Source organism: Triturus cristatus, chromosome 4_2 (genome assembly GCF_964204655.1).
Source record: "Triturus cristatus chromosome 4_2, aTriCri1.1, whole genome shotgun sequence".
Lineage (NCBI taxonomy): Eukaryota > Metazoa > Chordata > Amphibia > Caudata > Salamandridae > Triturus > Triturus cristatus.
The window spans coordinates 857,030,618-857,049,719 of record NC_140586.1 but is presented as its reverse complement, the minus strand read 5'-3'; the positions used below and the strand labels follow the sequence as shown (position 1 = coordinate 857,049,719).

At 46.0% G+C, this 19,102-nt stretch overlaps 2 protein-coding genes across 3 annotated transcripts in view; one reads left to right on the top strand and one right to left on the bottom strand.

Moving 5' to 3' along the window:
• The window catches only part of LOC146835260 (uncharacterized), a 233,167-nt gene that overhangs the window by 51,995 nt on the left and 162,070 nt on the right, over positions 1–19,102 (bottom strand). The window lies entirely within an intron of this gene.
• Positions 18,192–19,102, top strand: part of LOC146835259 (uncharacterized) — a 214,217-nt gene continuing 213,306 nt past the window's right edge. Inside the window, exon 1 of one of the 2 annotated variants that reach the window (XR_014960700.1) lies at positions 18,192–18,370. The gene's annotated coding sequence lies outside the window, so the exon portion shown is untranslated. The remainder of the gene's footprint in view (positions 18,371–19,102) is intronic. The other variant, XM_085602844.1, reaches the window with a different exon arrangement.

The following is a 19,102-nucleotide window of genomic DNA, read 5'->3' as shown; positions in this document are numbered from 1 at the left end:
GGAGCTTGAACCCAAGGCAGCTTACTGCCCTCCTAGGGAGACGTGCTAACGACTCCCAGAAAAGAGGAAAATAGGAGCTTGCACTGGAAAGAAGATGTAGCTCCCTCCTGCAAGAAGACACAGAAGTGTTGACCCAAAAGGTGTTCTTCAAAAGCTGAAGCTGCCTTTGAAAAGCAAATGGGGGAACACTTGGGAGAGGGGCTGCCCTATTGTTTAGGCAGACTAGATGGCCCCAGGGAAGCAAAGGGGAAACCTACTGTCAAACCATTTTTTCAGGGGTGTGTGGCCCCTTTAGTAGCCACACCTTTGAATTGAGCTAGGGAGCTCTGGGCATCCAGTTAGGGTTCTGCCGCGTTGGGAGTGGGAAGCATGGTGCATCTTGAGATAGATGCCACACTTCTCAGGAAGTGGTCATATGGATGGAGCTAACCTAGTAGCCCATTGGCTACTGACCGCGTCTACCCTGAGGCCACTTTCTGAATGTAAACAGGGCACCCAGAACTCAGATCACGTCTGGACTGGAAGAAGGACTGCCCTGCTGCACCATGGAATGAGCAAAGAGAGGCTGTACCGGCGTGGACAGCCACTGCTGAACCTGGTGGCTTGCACAGGAGAGGGACTTTGCCTGCTGTGTCCTGCAAGGAGGAATTGCCTCCAGAGTTGAGAAAAATGCAAAGAGACTCCAGGGTCGGTTGGCCAACCTCCTGTTTACAGCACAAGGCAACAACAGCTCAGAAGCCTGCTGGGGCAAGTTGGTAGCCCAGAATCTTCAGATCGCCGCCAACAGCGGTCATGCAGCATCAAAGACCAGGACCCAACACTCAAAGTTGCACCAGAGTACGCTGAGCCCCAAGTGTCATGGGAGTGCAGCTTGGTCGCCCAGAAGCCCAGTTATCGCCCACGGAAGGATTGGACCGCAACAGCGATACTGGGTGACTGGTAGCCCAGTGGCAACAGCGATACTGGGTGATGGGTAGCCCAGTGGCGACTGGACTTCTACAAGCACAAAGAGGACTTTGAGGGATTTCAACCATGTACCCAGGACTGCCTCACCCCCTTTGTGGATTGAGGAGTAGCCTCAGAAAGACCTCTGTTGACTGCATTACATCCACAGTTTCCTTGAGCATCTTCAGCATCCTTCCTCCCTTGCATCAGGACCACCTCCATAGAAATCAAGTGCCTGGAACGGCCTGGGGACTGCTTCACTTCTAGAGGTAACTGAGTCGGAGGACCTTGCTGGTCCCCCTAATAGGCTCTCCACTGGAGTTGGACGCCTAAAGTGACTCTGAGTGACTGCAATACAACTAGCCAATGCTTGTTCGCGGTTGAGTAATCTACTTTGATTTTCAATACCTTGTAAATTCTATATCTTTGGAACCCTATGGTGGGTATTTTTCGTTGTAGTTTCTAAAAATACAAAAAAATGCAGTCTATTTTTATAAACTGGTGTTGGATTTCTTGAGTGTCTTGTCGATTTCTTTCTTCAATTGTTTTGCTTCTGTTTAAATGCTTTACGCTTGTTCCTTTGTGTAAGCCTTACTGCTCAGACCCACAACTACCCAGGGTTGAGCTGAAAGTTTGACAAATGAAACCTACTGCTCCTACTGGGAGTATGGTAAGTGTATTACACCGAGAGGTTGCACAAACACACCATATAATAGACCCCGATTCCTTATAAATGTGATAAGGACATGTGGATGGAGGATTCAGTTGACTCATATGGCATGGTAAGACACAAGTGTCTTTCTTTAACCTGTACCCTAAAATCAAAAACAATATACATATGTTCTGACATCAACAGAGGATGTGTGCAAATCAACCAAAGTTTCCTCTGACCTATGCTGCCAAACAAAACCAGGGAAACATTAGATGGGCTTCTTCTCCCACTTGAAAACAAATGAAAATGTAGTCTGCCTTCTGTGGGGGTATGTAAAGGGCTGTAGCAGCCATGTTACACAGTACTCAATTGGAATTCAAAAGGAAGCAGACAGACTTTATTTCTCACCTGTTACCCCACAGGAAATCAAGAAGAGTCCTCTTTGAGCCACAATCAGTCAGTGGAAACTTGGTTTCACTTGTCCCCCAAAAGGATTTTAAGGTTTTGTTTACCTACTGGATCCTATCCTGAGACTTTAAGCATGCCACAACCTTGGGCAGTCAGCACATCAGCTTCTCAGGATGGCTACAAAAGGGATTAGCATAATCTAACTGCTGAGTCAACTGTGAGCCAAATTACTACTATTTAATTTAGAAACAAAGATTCATGAGGCACCAGTTTTGTAAATGAGCCAAATCTCTCACTGCATAGTGACGGGCTGTTGCTCACCAGCTGAGATTTTATTGAAACGGTTCCCTCTAAGAAAACCAATGGAGACCTAATTAGATTAGTAAACTCTGGGATGCAATCATGACTGGTGCCACGACAAGCCAAATAAGGCACTGTCTACACACGGGCTTCAATAGACACCAAAGAGTGATGCTCTGTTTTACCAAATGCTGATGGCCGATCTAGCTGAGGCGAGTCGTCATGCAACATCACCTCGTATGACTCCTGTGCAAGCCATTTTAGCATTTATCCTAAACATACCAAGATGTAAGTGAATCGATGAGTTACTTGGCCCTGGCCCACAAGCAGGAAGCTATAGGTGACTTGTTCCCACATATGAAGCCAACTAAAGTTCCATCTCACTCTTGTCTGTGGGAATCCAACTAAGGCTTTGCTGACCTCAACCCCCCACCAGCAGACTAAGAAGGCCCAGCTTGACCATGAAGGAGGAATTTTAAAACCAAATGTGCCTACATATGCTATGTTTATCCTTAGGCTCACCCCAGACTTCATCTGGCCTATCCTTTTAGAGCCACAAATGGCTTTGCCTGCACGGCATTTTAATTAAAGGTTGATTCCACCACAATATAATCAAATTGAAAATTTCATATAAACGTGAACCAGAACAAACCCCCAATGAATTTACGCATGCAGCGGAATTAGGCAGATGCCAAACCAGAAAAGAAAGTCCTCCTTGCAGATGGGTGGAGGCTCCTCAAGAAACTGCAGAGCACTGGAAGTCCAACTACGGCCAGGGCCTGTGTAACCCGCGTACGGGCAATGAGACGGCCATAAAATGTGTACTTTAAGAGAGAATAGACAGCAGGTGCTTCTTTAGCAATATATGCATTGCAGCGTGTGCTCAGCATACCCTGATCCACCACACAACAGGTTTATAGAGTCATGGTAGCCACTCTAATTTTCAAAGCGAAAGTGAGCCCAGGGTCCAGGAGATCTTTGAATTCTGTTGCTGGTTTAGAGACAAGTCATCAATGAATAATGGATACATACAGCCTTCAGATAATTTCATTTAGGACTCTAATCCTGTTCCACACGTTCAAGGGCATGGTAACACTGTTTTAAGGAAATGTAATAAAGATGCCCGTCTTTTGAATACAGTGCCAGCATTTATTGCAACAATCTCCACTCTGAATAATCAAGTTCACGGTTTCCGATGCAAGATGTTATTTATTGGTGCCAGTGCCTGTGTCAGAAGCGGCCTGGAAATTACACCCCCAGCCAAAATCTTTTCCTTAAAGTTTAAGACATCCCTACCCCGCTGGTGTTAAGGTCAGTGGGCTTTTAAAATACCATATTATTTAATTTTTTTGTATTTTTGGATGTTTATGTAGTGCATAAATTGGTCCAAAGGCATTAGAGCGCTTTAGATGAAAAACAGATTATATTACAAATTTAAGGCGATGGGAGATTAAGTAATTTGCCTAGAATCACAAGATGTTGAGCAACCCTTAGACGTAGACAATTATAATCTATATACAGAATTAAAGTTAGTAAAACAATACTCAGCCCCTCCTACGAGGGTTAAGAAGGAGTTTCAAGAGTGCAAATCTTCTTTCGACCTGCACATTTTCTCAGAGAGGGAAATTAGACAGGAGAAACATCACCAAAACCCTTGCTTACTATAGTTATCTGTGAGACTCCATGTGACGCAACAGTGGTCCACAGACTCTAGAAGGTAATGTAATAACAATCCACACTAAAGGCCTATTCGCTTTAACATGTTGCCGTCACAGTCAGGTCTACTGTGTTTGCCATACATTTTCATAATAAAGAAATTAGACATATTGCCTTTGGCATAATGTTTTCTATTGAACCAATCAGAGCTACAGCCTTTATCACTGGCTTGTGACAATAACCAACTCGGGACAGCTGTATTTTGCATACCTTTTTACATAAGGCAAATATTGGTATACAGTGATAAATTTACAAATATGTACAAAATCACAGTCGGCAAAACTACGTACACACCTTCCGAAAATGGTGTAACAAGGAGTCTAAAAAGTGCAAATCTCCTATCCATAGGCAGTGGCGGAAGGTGACATTTGAAATTGGTGAGGTATAAAAGTTGGATAGGACTTTTGTAGCAAGCAACGCGAGCAAGCTTTATGGACAAACGTGGGTTCCAGAGTGGGTTCTCCTTCTGAGAAAAAATTAGAAAAAGATTAGCAAATGGTGCGTTTTAGAGAAAATGAATTTAGTGATAAAGCAAGGCCCATGAAGCAGTGGGAACAAATTGTCTTGAAATATGCAATACATTAAAAAATGCCCCATATCTTACTGCATTAATATGTTCAGCAGTTACTGTAATCTGCTAATTTTACAATGCAACAACTTCAGGAACTTGGAAGTGTGAGCTTGGCCAGTGCCTTGCACTGCATGCGGTATCAACTTTGGAAGAAAATGCTCTAACCACGCTTCGGGAAGCACACACAGCTGCTGGCTGCAAACAGGCATATAGAAATATGGTGGGATGAAACAAGTGGGGGCACTCTATAAGGGAACATGTCAAATAAATGTATATGACACGTAAAATAAATGTATGTAGTTCCCATAGTGTGTCACCGGACCAGTATTGTGGTTTCTCTCCACCTATATAAAACACAAAAACGGACATACATCTAAAACTTGCCAGTACTATTGGCTTTCAGGGGCGGCTCCTCCATGTCTGCGGAGGAGCGTTGCCCCAATGCTTTCTCGCAGTGCGAGAAGCAGAAACATAAAATGGTATTTTAAATACCATTTTATGTTTCTGCTTCTCGCACTGTGAGAAAGCAGAAGGGTATGCCTGGTTGGGGGCAAGCGGGTGTGCAGTCCAGAAGAGGAGTGGCTTGCTCACTCTGAGTGCGCAGACTGTTTGGTCGTCCCTAGGCTCGACCAAATCAGTCATACACACTCTGCATGTTCTCTATGTAGGCTGCATGCAGCCTACATAGAGAAAATCGCCTCCCCATAGACGCCTGTGGGGTCGGCGTACTAGCTAATCACAACGCTGCCAATGCACCCCCACCCCAGAGTCATGATGGTCCGACTGTTGGCTTTGTCAGTGGTTGTTAGATGTTTAAAATGAGTAACAAGAATGATTAATAATAAAAAAGTTAACATTGGAAATGTTTCAATTCTGAAATAGTTGAGGCCTGTGGGAGGGGTTTTGGCCTTTAGTTATGTGCGCTTTATGTTCGATATCTATGCTCTTTTTCTATGCATATCTCGTCTTTCTGCACATCTTCATCCACCTCTATTTCCTATTCAGCACCCTCTTTTCACTGTTCCCCAAATACACTTCCTCACATCTCCCTCACTTCATCACCCCCAAACATGCACTGCACTTACCCACATTTAAACAATTTATTGCCTTTTGCCTTGTAAATATTTTGACATCTGTGTATCCTCTCTTCACACATATTTACACAGAATTTCAATTACAACTGGAATACATGACCATTGTTCCGTGTGCTCTGCAGAGAGGCCAACCCACTGACAGGCACTTTGCTTTGGCTTCAGCCTCACCGTCAGAGCTCTCAATCAAAGCCCTTCATAAACACCTGGCACAGCTCAACGTATTCACTATGCAAGGGTAACAAGATGCATAGAAATAAATACAGAAACCCAAGATGATACAATAGCTAACACGGTTGGGGAATGCAATATTAAGTAAAACGAGAAGTAATAGAAGAACTAAATTGCTGACATGCATTACCTAAACATTTTTAACACTCCTTGTTCGTAAATCAATCCATGTGTTTGCCATTAATGTTAAGGGCATGAAGATAGGGCCAGTTTTATTGCCATACAGCAGATTACTGTCTTTAGTATAAGCACATATTTCTCCCTTTGCGCTTGACTCAGATATTTAGATCAACGTCGCAATGGAACAAAAACCATGCTCCTCTTTTGAATCAATCTTGCTGGGGAACAGAGACAGCAGTCCTACTCCTGAAAGGGCCAGCGATGTGCAGCCAGGGTCTGGGGCGTCACAGTGGAAGAGGTTAGCCTGACGAGGGGTTTCGGCACAATACACATAACACAAGATTAGCATTATAACAATTATCATTTCCGAGGACAAGGCACCAAATCAAACGTGCTTGCATCAACTCCTACGTGTGACGAAAGGGTGAGGTCTATACTTGTGAATGACTGACATCAGACAGAGATGGAGAAACGGACACCCAAAACCAGGATGCGGACAGCGTCACTGGTCTACAGTGGATACTACCATAGACTACAATGGCAATGAAGGTCTTTAGAACTGTAAGCTGTGTGTCATGCATCACAGTTCAGAAAGTTGACTTGCTGCCTGGCTTCTCGCTCCTGCTTCAGATCAGGGCGAGGCAGGCAGCCTGGGATAGACAACCCAGATTTAAATACATTGATTTGTTTAGAGATACGACCGTATCACTAAATAAATCGATCTATTTAATATTTGTGTAGGAATTTCAGGGAGGCGCTGCCCCAAAGCCCTAATGGAGAAACTGCCCCTGCCCATAGGATATGGGTGGGGGTAACCACACCAAAACCCTTACCTATTTCTGTAATTTGAGACAGTATCTGTCACAAAATATTGATCTACAAACTTTAACACAGTGCAATGAGAATCTATCCTTAAAGGACAACTGGGCTTTCACACATGCTTTTCACAATTAAAAGATATAGGCCATGCCTACTGCCTTTGCCATAACTTTTAAGAATATACCGATAAAGCCCATAGCCTTGATCAGTGGCTTGTCACTATGAACAACTCATTCCTGCTCTGCTAAGCTTTCCGACAAGGTAAAAGTGCAATACAAACACTCTAGCAGCAGAAGCACACAGCATCTGTCCACACCATATCAGTTCTGAGGGCAACCACCACATGGAGCCACACCCCCTTTCTCTAGTACTGATGAAAGCGATTTCTGTTTTTTAAACACATTTTAACTAATTTCCCTGGTACAGTCTGGGCCGTAGACCTGCATATATATATATATTGAAAACAAAAATGATTTGGATGTACCAAGCAAGTATACATTAACTGCAAAACTTGCAGATATACAACAAAAACTTGGCGCAGACAGATCCAGTTCTCGTATAACTTAGGAAGTCCGGCTGAGTACATGTACAGACAATGATGTAGTGTGGTGTAGGTTATATGTGGTCAGGGGTGCGTGGAAAGAATCTCCTATCAGGGGGTTTGAGAGGGAAGGGAAGGTAAGTCTATACCTCGATATGCTGCCCATTGGGACCATATTTCCCTGTGTTTCTGGGGGCATCTTTTCTCCATCTTCCCAATGTCGGGGGGGGGGGGAGCCCCTTTCCATAACTGGACGATATCGCACTTAGCAACAGTGAGGGCCTGGAAGAGCAGGTGCTGTTTATACCGGTTCCCCCCTATCCAGTCAGTGCTATGTAGTAGGAATAACTTTGGGTCGAATGGGAGATCCCTGGATAATACCCTGCCCAGACAGCTTGAGATTTTGCGCCAGAAGGGCTGAAATGCTGTGCAGCTCCACACCGTATGTAGAAATGTTCCCTCTTCCCTGTCGCAACACAAACATTGGGGGGATTGGATGAACCCATTTTCCAGAGACGCGATTGCGTATAGTATACACGGTGTATGTATTTATATTGAATGAGGCAGTATCGAGAAGACACAGCTGCTCCCCGGGGGCTAGCTAAGGCTTCAGCCCAGTCGTCATTTGTTAAATCTGGTATGTCGTCCTGCTACGCCCTTCTAGTCTTATATAATGTTGTTCTGGTGTGTGTTGTTAAAGTCTGATAGATCTGATGGATTTTGTGTGCACCCAGGTCTCCCATTAGGAGGCGGCCTTCAAGGGGATGGAACTCCGGCAGGGTGTCCAAGGAGAGAATGAAAGCTATTTTTTGATCACTTAAGGTCTAGTGGCATTAGTGCTGTCAAGTAAGACCTAACAGCAGCAGTGCAGGTAACAGCGGTGGGGCTGTGTAAGGGGAGATTTCGAGGGACGATGCGAGGGGAAATTAAATAAATAATGAATTTTCCCTCTGCATCGTCCCACGAAATCCCCCCTTAAATGGCCCCACTGCTGTTTCCTGCACAGACCACAGCAGCCTAACAGGACCCTGGAAGAAGTTTAATTATTATTTGGGGAGGGCGACTACCCATGTCCAAGAATTAGCACAATCCCTGCCTGAGTGATCCTTCAAAGTCCCTAAATTAACCTGAGGTCACTGGTAGTGATGACACAGAGCACACAGGCTTAACTTAGGGCAATATGTAAATAATGTATGCAGTACCAAAATAGCAAAAAAGTAAAAATACAAAACAATAACAATCCCAACCTGAAAAACAGAAGAAAGTTATAAAAGAAAATGAGACCAACATAACACATATCCAATAAGGGGAACCAGAGATATGAATTCTCAAAGCTTTAAGTACCTATGGTGACGAAATACACAAAGTACCAATGATAGTCAATAGTCGCAGGAGACCAGGATATAGGCCCAGGTACAATTTGGAGGCTAGCACGATAAAGCATGAACTGGATATATCAACCACATTCCTCCTGGTCAAACATTTTACCTTCTGGCTTTGTCTTTTAATTTCCAAATAACTGCAGGAGTACACTTCTAAGGCCACGCAGGACCTCAGGGGAGACCCTCACGGATGTCAGGTATAGTCAAACAGCAGGGTCCAGTCCAGGCCAGTTGCTACTGGTCAGCTGGGTACTTCCATGAAAAGGCCTCTTGCAACTTGTTGCCTCACTGTAGGTACATAGATGGTCAGGCAGCTGACCCTTGGGGTCCACTTCTTTGTCCTGGGACGAAAAGGGAGCAGGTCCAGTACTGCAGGGCTCCTCACAGGTCAGGCAATAGTTCCAGTCCTCTTTTGATCTTCCATAGGTCAAGAATGTGATCTCAAGTGGGTGCCTAGAGGTGCCACATTTATGCCTGGCACTAGCTCGAGGGTGGGAGTGACTCTTAGCCCCTCCCTAACCAATGGTAGAGAAGGTCCCAGGCCCTCGCCTACCAACATTTTCGGTAGTTCGTGTAGGTCTTACGGCAAACTGGCTCAAAAGGCAATGTGACAGGGTAAATCAAAAACGCCGAAGATCTTGGGACACAATAAACTTGGTCTCACAGGCTGGGGGTGTGATTGAGGAGTATACTATGAAAATCCTAGATTCCTCCCACATCTAAAACTAAAATCTAGTTTGAGACAGGCACTGTCCCCACAGCAAATCCAGAGACAGGACCAACGGAGGGTCCTTCAGCAACCACATAAGTGATACACAGAACTGTATAGGCGCCCTTCTCTCTCCCTTTCAAGTGTGCCCCAGGTGTTACATGTGACTCAACAGACCTGTCAAACAGGATTTGACACTGGACTGTGAAAAAGGAGTATCATATTCTGTGGAGTTCAGAGGAGTCATCTCTGCCTCTTCAGATCAGCCTATTCTCTGCTACTGGGGGGGGGGCATTTCACACCTATTCAAGGATAATAACTGGCTGAGAACTGGCAGAGACTTATACTAATAAGCCTTCTGATAAGTCAGGCAGATAAAGTGTAACTTTCTAAGAGCTACTTTTTAAAATATTTATATAAAAAAAAAATCCAACTATGCCATTGAAAAATAGCTGTTTCTTTATTTTTCTAGCTTGACCCATTCGCAATACATAGTATTTGTTCTATTATTGCTTCCAAGTGTTTCTGTATGGGCCAGCCAGCGTGCCTACAGTAAAAATTGTTTTTGGGTGCTAGTAACTTTAAGGACAGATCAACTTAATATGTTTACATGTCCTTCTTTTCAATATCACCCACCCTTTCTTGTGGTGTGACTTTTTATCACGAAGGACCATTTTGACAGGTGAAGAAGGGTCATTTAGCCCTGAAGCCATGTTTGCATTGTAATTGTAGTAAATGCCACAATAGGTGCTGCAATGGTGGTAAACTTCCAAGCCACTTATACCAATCAAGAATAAGCTAATTTAACCAACATGCAAAGTGCAAAGAGTTCTAACGACCGCAAAAATATAGGGACCGCAAAAGGAAAGAAATCTAGGGTGACCACGCTGAAAAGGTGGATTTCCTACAGTCACCATCTGAGCTCAGGCAAGAACCAAACCTAAAAACAGGACTTTCTGGCAAACTACAGACAAGAACGAAATCAACAACATCCTAGGCAGCTCTTAAAAACAGCCCTCTGGAAGAACAGATTGACCAACCAGAGACAAGTAGTAAACTTTCTGATAGGCTATACAAGCATGAATCAAACCTACCACAGCCGAGGGAAAATCTAAAAACAGGACTCTGGTAAACCACAGACAAGACCCAAACCTACTACAATTGAGAGAGCTCTTAACAGGATTCTTTTGCTGCTTTCCAAAGGCCGATCCTCCCAACTTCCCCCAAGCCCTTATTTAGCTCCCTCTTGGCACCAGAATAAAATACAATTTGACGAGCATGGCCTACAAGGAACTAAGGGCCTGATTTAGATCTTAGTGGACCTGTTACTCTGTCACAACTGTGCAAGATATACCGTCCGCTGACATATAAATTCCATAATATCCTGTGGGATTTATATTTCGGCGGACGGTCCCCCAAGATCTAAATCAGGCACTAAACCTCAATCATGCGTGTCTAGTCTCTAATCTCAATAATCCTGGAGCCACCAACAAGCTAAGGATCTCACTAAATCTCACCCTTGAAATCAAGGGATTCAATAGGCAGAAAGCAGCCTGAATTGTTGTGTGTGCTTCAGCTGTGTTTTGCAATCCATTACCACTTGAACAAACAATGTAAGAATCATTAATGATCTTTCAAAAAAATGAAAAATTCTATTCACATTTCCTCGCATCTAATGCCTTTTTTCTTCTTTCTATCACAGTATCTTCAAATGGACATCACGTCCCAGCAGGTTCCCCTCTCCCTTTTCACTTTTTCCCTTACTATTTCCTCCTTCTTCCTTCTACTTCCTCTCGGTTTCAACTTCCATTTGACATCTAACCGTCATGACCCTCCTGGCATCCTAGATCTGTCACAGCCTTACATGTACAGTCTCATCTACTCTATCTCCTAATGCCTTCTGATCCCTTCTCGCTCTGTTAGTCCTAAACTCACCCTCTTACTTGTATTTTGTTTCTTTACATAACCCACCATGTATTTTATTGCTATATGTATACAGCTAGGTCTACTCATGCGCAGACACAAAGGTTAAATCAAATATTCCAGGTACAGATTTTAGACGCCCAGCCGTTCTTCTATGGACTCTGTGCGGCAAGACTGGAGGGCAGCACTGGACTCCGCCCGGCAAGACTGGAGGGCAGCACTGGACTCCGCCCGGCAAGACTGGAGGGCAGCACTGGACTCCGCCCGGCAAGACTGGAGGGCAGCACTGGACTCCGCCCGGCAAGACTGGAGGGCAGCACTGGACTCCGCCCGGCAAGACTGGAGGGCAGCACTGGACTCCGCCCGGCAAGACTGGAGGGCAGCACTGGACTCCGCCCGGCAAGACTGGAGGGCAGCACTGGACTCCGCGCGGCAAGACTGGAGGGCAGCACTGGACTCTGCGCGGCAAGACTGGAGGGCAGCACTGGACTCCGCGCGGCAAGACTGGAGGGCAGCACTGGACTCCGCGCGGCAAGACTGGAGGGCAGCACTGGACTCCGCGCGGCAAGACTGGAGGGCAGCACTGGACTCCGCGCGGCAAGACTGGAGGGCAGCACTGGACTCCGCGCGGCAAGACTGGAGGGCAGCACTGGACTCCGCGCGGCAAGACTGGAGGGCAGCACTGGACTCCGCGCGGCAAGACTGGAGGGCAGCACTGGACTCCGCGCGGCAAGACTGGAGGGCAGCACTGGACTCCGCGCGGCAAGACTGGAGGGCAGCACTGGACTCCGCGCGGCAAGACTGGAGGGCAGCACTGGACTCCGCGCGGCAAGACTGGAGGGCAGCACTGGACTCCGCGCGGCAAGACTGGAGGGCAGCACTGGACTCCGCGCGGCAAGACTGGAGGGCAGCACTGGACTCCGCGCGGCAAGACTGGAGGGCAGCACTGGACTCCGCGCGGCAAGACTGGAGGGCAGCACTGGACTCTGCATGGTAAGATGGAGGGCAGCACTGGACTCTGCATGGTAAGATGGAGGGCAGCACTGGACTCCATGTGGTAAGATGGAGGGCAGCACTGGACTCCATGTGGTAAGATGGAAGGCACCACACATGCAGGTTCTTAAACCCAGCAGCATCCTATTTGCGACAATTCAAGCAGAGAATGGCCATCCTCAAACCACAAGCTGCTTTCAAGACACACTGCCAGCTTATAGAATTGTTGGGCAGTTCTTCAGTCCTACTTAATGGGGTACAGCGGCGTAGATAGACCTTTTTGCCGCCAGTGGTGGTCTCTGTGTTTACTGCCCCGCAGCGGACGCATGTAAGAGGGGGTGGTTGCCGCCCCGTAACTGCCCCGGCTAAGAGCAGGGGGGGGGGGGGGAGGGAGGACGCCACCCCAACTCTCGTCCTGCCTGTGCTACACCACTGATGGGGGGGGCGGGGGGGGGGGGGGGAGACTCCATAATGTGCCTCACAAGCAATTAAAAGGCAAAGATTCAGCGCTACCCCATCCTGTATGACAGAGCTGAGTAAAACTCCAGGAAAGCCCACCCGAACCACCTGCTGCTGTCTTAAGAGTGCACCCCGAGTATCGGAAAGGGGAGGCGCTTTCTGGGCTCAAGGCAGCTGCTTTTAGGAGCAGACTGATAATAAACCAAAAGCTGACAGTCCAGGCATGGAACATGCGGGAGAAGATAAAGTTAGCAATATCAGCTCTGATAACACCACAAGCAGGAACTTTCCTTGCACACTGGAGTACCAGCAGCACAGATACCATATCACAAGCATAAATAAGATATGAACAGAACACGGGGACTGTTGTGTGCTCTGAGGTGCTGGCAGATGGAAATTATAGTTATTAATAAACCTGTCAACAATAAACCATTCCAACTCCTGCCATTCCCATTCTTGCCAACACTTATGTTCAAAACAAGAGGAAGCATTTAAGATTTAAAACCAGTCATAGTGATGTCATCACTAGAAATGGCCTCTCACAACCTGTAATACAATGATGGATGGATAGTGTTTACACCCCAATGTATGGAGAAGCGGGTGTACGGGTTCCAAACCCCCTCATTGTCATCACGAACAGTGTTTCAATTCCCGGGATTTTATATCACAACCTAATTAATGCATTATGGGTTCTGTAGTCTGGGTCAGTTGTCATCAACTTAACTGGACTAGCAGGCCAGATGGTAAAGATTTGTAGGTTAAAACCCCAGGAATAAATTAATGCACCAAAACAAATCATGTCAAACACTTGGTCTATGGTCCCATCAATAGACCTAAGCGTGAATATCTACCAGCCCGTGGTAAATCCAGCTCGGCCAACCCACTAGCCCATCACGCCAAAGGACATATTTAGGCATCCGATGCTAACCAAGTCACAAAAGTAGGATTTTAATTAACAAAAGGGACAAACCACCGCCAGTGTGGTGCTCTCCCAGCTGGACTGCACCAGCAGAACACCTCAACCTCAAAATAAGGTCACACATTATCTCACCTGCTTCCCAATCTCTTTTCTCCTTAATGCTAGAAGTATCGCTTTCAAAACAATGTGTATTGATCAATACTCCATCCGCGCATGAGTGACCTGCTTTCTTCCACAAAAGTCTTTTCCTGAGATCAGCCCAAACCACTAGGCTCTGCTCCTACTTCCCTTCCATCAAGGAATCTCGTTCCGGGAGACCCTCCTCAGTGTAAACTGCTAAGATGTGGAACGCTCTTACAGCAAGTTAAGAGATCCTGATTTCCAGTGAGTTCCAAGAACCTGGACCTTTCTGTCATAACTAATGTGTTGCAATATAATGAACCCTACCAGATTATTGGATCCGATAAATTAGCAGACACAAAACATCAGCACTGAGTTTCAAGCCAGTGAGAAACGGACGACCTGTCACCCATGCACCGTGCGTCCTTAAGCACTCGGCCCAGCACCAAACTCATTGATTCAAGTAAGGAACGCAGTCGTGGACTCAAACCTCCTCCTTGATACCTTATGTAAACTAAGTGACAAGAGGATGAACTTAGATTATTAGATGCCTCCTCGGTTAAAATCCCACTAAAAGGGTAGAAGCCACTAGCAGTCTAGTATCCCTCCCACCCCCAGGAATACATCAGTGGCTACACCCTGGACCAAGTGTTAAAAGCCACAGAGAATCCAGATGCAGCTGCAAGATTATTCCTCAGCCTCAACGCCAGGTCACGCAAGCCCCTGAGATCATCAGTCTCTCATTGGTTGTCTATGTAGATGTATCACCTTTCAAGCAAAGTTCCTAGCTCATTGGCTCATCCACAGATTTAAGAATTCTTCTACCAGGAGAAATTCCTTCTCAGTCCACACTGCTAAGATGTGGAAACCTTCAGGCAAGGATACGAGTTTTAGACAACCAGCTTACAACCTGGATCTTCCCACATGTAGGAATGTTATGTTAAAATCGGCCTTCTAATTGGGTAGGTATCCATATGTGTATCTATTCTCACACTGTTCTGCAGGAATGCAGCACACATTTACAAAGTTTTTGCATCCCACAAGAAAAGCAAACCTGTGCAAACTGTTTTTGGAATTTAGTTTCCGGGCTAGAAAGTAGTATCGAAGCAGGACCGGCCGGTGCAGGTAGGCAGGGTGGGCGGGAAGGGAGATGATAGACTCTAAGAAGGGAAAATAACATTAAAAAAATACCACCACTTACCTTGCGCTCGCCGCATCGCCAGTTAATGATGTGGCGAGCGCAAGGTAAGAGGTGGTCTTTTCTAATGTTATTTTTCCTCGTCGTCTGTCAACTTCACCCTGCCCCACTGCGCTTACCTGCACCGGACGCTCCTGTATCAAAGTAACACAATGCAGAACAAAGCACTGCTTTACGCTACTCTGTGGCAAGGGTGCTTAACATGGGTCGTACATGGATGTTCCCACGCAACCATCCCTGGTTTTTTATGTAAAATTCTCTCTATTCACAATAGTATACAGGGTTTCCCTGAGAAAAAAAAAACTCCAACTTGAAGCAGGTAAATAATGGAGAAATGCTTAGCCTAACTTTTCTGACTTTTTATATGTGCTGCACTCTACTGCACACATCTGAAGTGGGAAAAGTTTTAGAGTTAGTCTAGACATAGTATTTTGTAATTGAATAGTAGCCGCCCTGTACAAAACCTGCGCTAGCTGTGACACAGACACTTTTGAACTATGGTGCAAAGGGTTGTGTGTGGCGCTAGGCAGCCTGACTGTGTGCCAGTGCTAGGGAGAGAGCCATACCATTAGTGGATACGGCGCTTTCTTGCTCTTTCCCTCTCACAAAGCACAGCAAATGCCCACGCACTGACATCACATTTTGTGTTTTAATGTTAGATTAAGTACTAGCACTTTTTTAAAAACTGAAATATGGCCTTCGGTGGGAATCACGAGCCTTCTCTGAAAGCTCTGTCATTTGACAAAAAAGATTAGGCTACATAAACATCTCTACTTCCATCACATGCTGGTGAGTCCAGATCTCTCACCTGTAGCTTGGTTCTGAATGTGCAGCAGGTGGAAAGCGCTGTCTACGGCTGTGCAAGTGAGAACACCGAGATGAGGCTGACACCCACAACTGTGTGTCGACTGACAGGTCTGCCCTTAAGGATGCAACTCTATCAGCAAAGATACCTCTGTATTGCAGTGTTGTTAGTCAGTAACACTAAATATATACTCAAGCTAGAAGCTATCAAGAGTGGAGTAGGGGCAGTGACATCAGCGTTCAATGGTATAATGAAGTCACTGCAGCTCAACTATGGCTGACTTTGGCTGTTCAACCTTAGACCAGACAACTCGCACAGTGCCACTATGTGCCACACATCTTGGTTCCCATCAGATGATTACCCGGTGAGGAGACAATAAATATATATTTTTTTAATGCAGATTCATATAGCGCAAACTCGACCTGAAGGTATTGGAGCGCTTTACATGAGCACCGGTTCGTTACACAAGGACACATTCAGGCACGGGGAGATTAAGTGATTTGCTCAGAATCACAGGATGTGGACGCGACCCAGAGGCTCGGACATTGGTTTCCAGCACCAAAGTCGGCAATCTAGACGGCAGACCACCTCCTCTCCCCTATCACACGGTGTGAGACAAAGGGAGCTGGAAATGCCTACTCAAAGGGGGCTTCCAGCTCGTGTGGTGAGGAGGCTTCACACAGTCAGCACAATAAACCTCCCCATGACATTGGCTGCAGACTCAGAAGCTTTTGCGAGAGTTTTTGGTGGTGAAGGGGAGCGGGAGTGGAGGGTTGAAGTGGTATTTAGGCAGTGCTTGGCACAAAGACAGTCCCTTCCAAGGCCCCACCGACTTCTCACATAGAGGATATAATTGAAATGTTGGCAAACACGAGGCGGGCGATTCACTGAAAGCTAGAGACAGAGGCCCAGTCCTTTTGGAACCTCGGGCTCAAACAAGCCAAACTTTCATAGGGCCAATGAGGCCTCATGGCTACAGCTGCTGACCACGTATCATGGGGAACTGAGGTCAAATTCTAGCCTCGGCTTTGCATCTTGTGAATCCTGAAAGAAATGTGTTTTGCAGTCTATGTCTCTTTTGAAGAGCTCTTACATACTTGGGCAAGGTATGGGCTATGTAAAACTGCCCAAAATAAACTGTGGATTCTGCCTGTCATGTTTTCTCTGATCTTATCCTTCAAGAATTATGGACAACCAGAAACAAATACTAGCTGAACGGAACAGAGTGAAACGGGACAATCTGGCCCAATCTCAGCTTCCCTGCATGACCAAATTGTGTGATTCAAGGCAAATACTTTATTTCACTAAATCTTTTGTTTGTTTCCTACCATATAGGAAAGCACTTTCATGTAGGTGAATTCTGAATGTGCACTGTACAAGAATCTCTCTTGTGTTGATTTACTAGCCTGTAATGTTGCCCCATCTATAATAAGAAGCTTGGCCTCATACTGGGTTGGGTACACATGCCCTTTGACTTGCCTCTTAGTTCACTAATAGCATGGTCATTGGAACTGGGGCCAGGAATGAGTGTCAGTTCATGTTTAAAAACTCACTTTTAATAAGTACTTTTCAAATAATTTTATTTACTGAGGCGAAAAGCTTCAGTTTTTAAAATAAAATACACGTTCTTGAATTTTGAAAGCAACTTAACATATTCTACCATGTTTGTTGCACGATTTAGATGCCATATATTTTGAGGGCTCGGCTCGTGCAGGGGAGCCTAAAGCCAGAGCCCACCCTTCAGCCCTGCCAAGTATCACGCATCAGGTGTGACACTAACGCATTTCAGTGTGGTGTTCGCATCACCGCACTGAAATGCATTGTCACGCATTTTAAATACCACTGTCTCACTCTGCTGTATCGATGCTGAAACTGGCGTACCGGCACCTGCGATACATGTGCGCCGCCTCTGCTGCTTCCCGCAGACTTGCTCGGCGCCCATGCGCTGCCACCAGCACAAGCTCAGTACCAGTTAATGATCACTGCTGCAGCCTGCTACAATGTATCTTAAAAGCCCTGCTCTGGCTGCATTGAAATGACGGCCCGCGGCGCGGCCGGACATCACCCTGCCGAGGCAGTCCTGTGCCCAATATCATGACACCCAGGTGGGGCCTGCCCTCAGCAGTGGGGGGGGGGGACGTGACCTTTCGTCCTGTTTTGGAAGGAAGCCAAGGCTGGATTTAGAAAGCGGCGGGGACTCGTGGAGGCGTGCCGGGGGGGCAGGCTCTGTGTGCGCTTCGGCATCATGAATAACTCTAGTGCCCTGCGCAGTGCATTATTACCAGCGTTGGAAGGCCTGGCAGCATCACTCAGCATGGCGTACTTTCGCAAACCTTGTGAGCCTGCGGTGAATTCAATGAATTACCGAGGTCACATCACGGAGCTTGTAACCGGGGGTTGCAGAGGCCGCCCAAGACAGTGTCTGTCAATGGACAACAGCAGACTCTGAGGACAGCCCTGGTCTCGCAGTAAGTACCAGCCACACGAGTTTCAATTAACACAATGCGGCTGCAGTGCTAAAAAATCTTTAACGGTTAAGTTACGGTTGTTCCCGGTATTATATGCGCTCTATGGAATACGGAGCAGTTAACCGTTTCCGTGTTTTGAGAACACTTATCTCTGATATTAATTGTTGTTTATTTTTGCACTTTCATACAGTGCGAGCCTCAACTGAAGAAAGGATTTAAAGTAGCACCAGTTTTTAGGCCCGGGCAGATTGGAGTAACGGAATGTTTTGCAGGTCCAATTACGTCATGGCCGGCCGTGCGCGCATTCTACCACATACTATGTTATGCTAAGGCCTGAACTGAAGATGTGGGAAACATATCAGCTTAAGGTGCTTTGCTCTGGGCTGATTAGTAGAGTCGCTGCGCAACTACAGGTAAACAAAAAGATAAAGTATGTAAATAAGATGGGTTTAGAGGAGCATAAATGGAACTTCTACAAGGTTGGACTGAAGTGTTTTTACCAATGTGCTGCAGTGCTTGTTGTGTTACACACAACATCTAAAGTCGGTAATTTGCATGCTCTGTGAAGCTTCAAACAGCCTAAGTTTCTGTTGCATATCCCCAAGGTGAGTAAAATATGCATATATAACAATAGACCCTACTCAGAGGCCAGAGGCTCATGATTTTTAAAGCCAAAAATGGCTTCATTGTAGCTGTCTCCACCCTAAAATGACTCTGCTTCAATATGGGAGT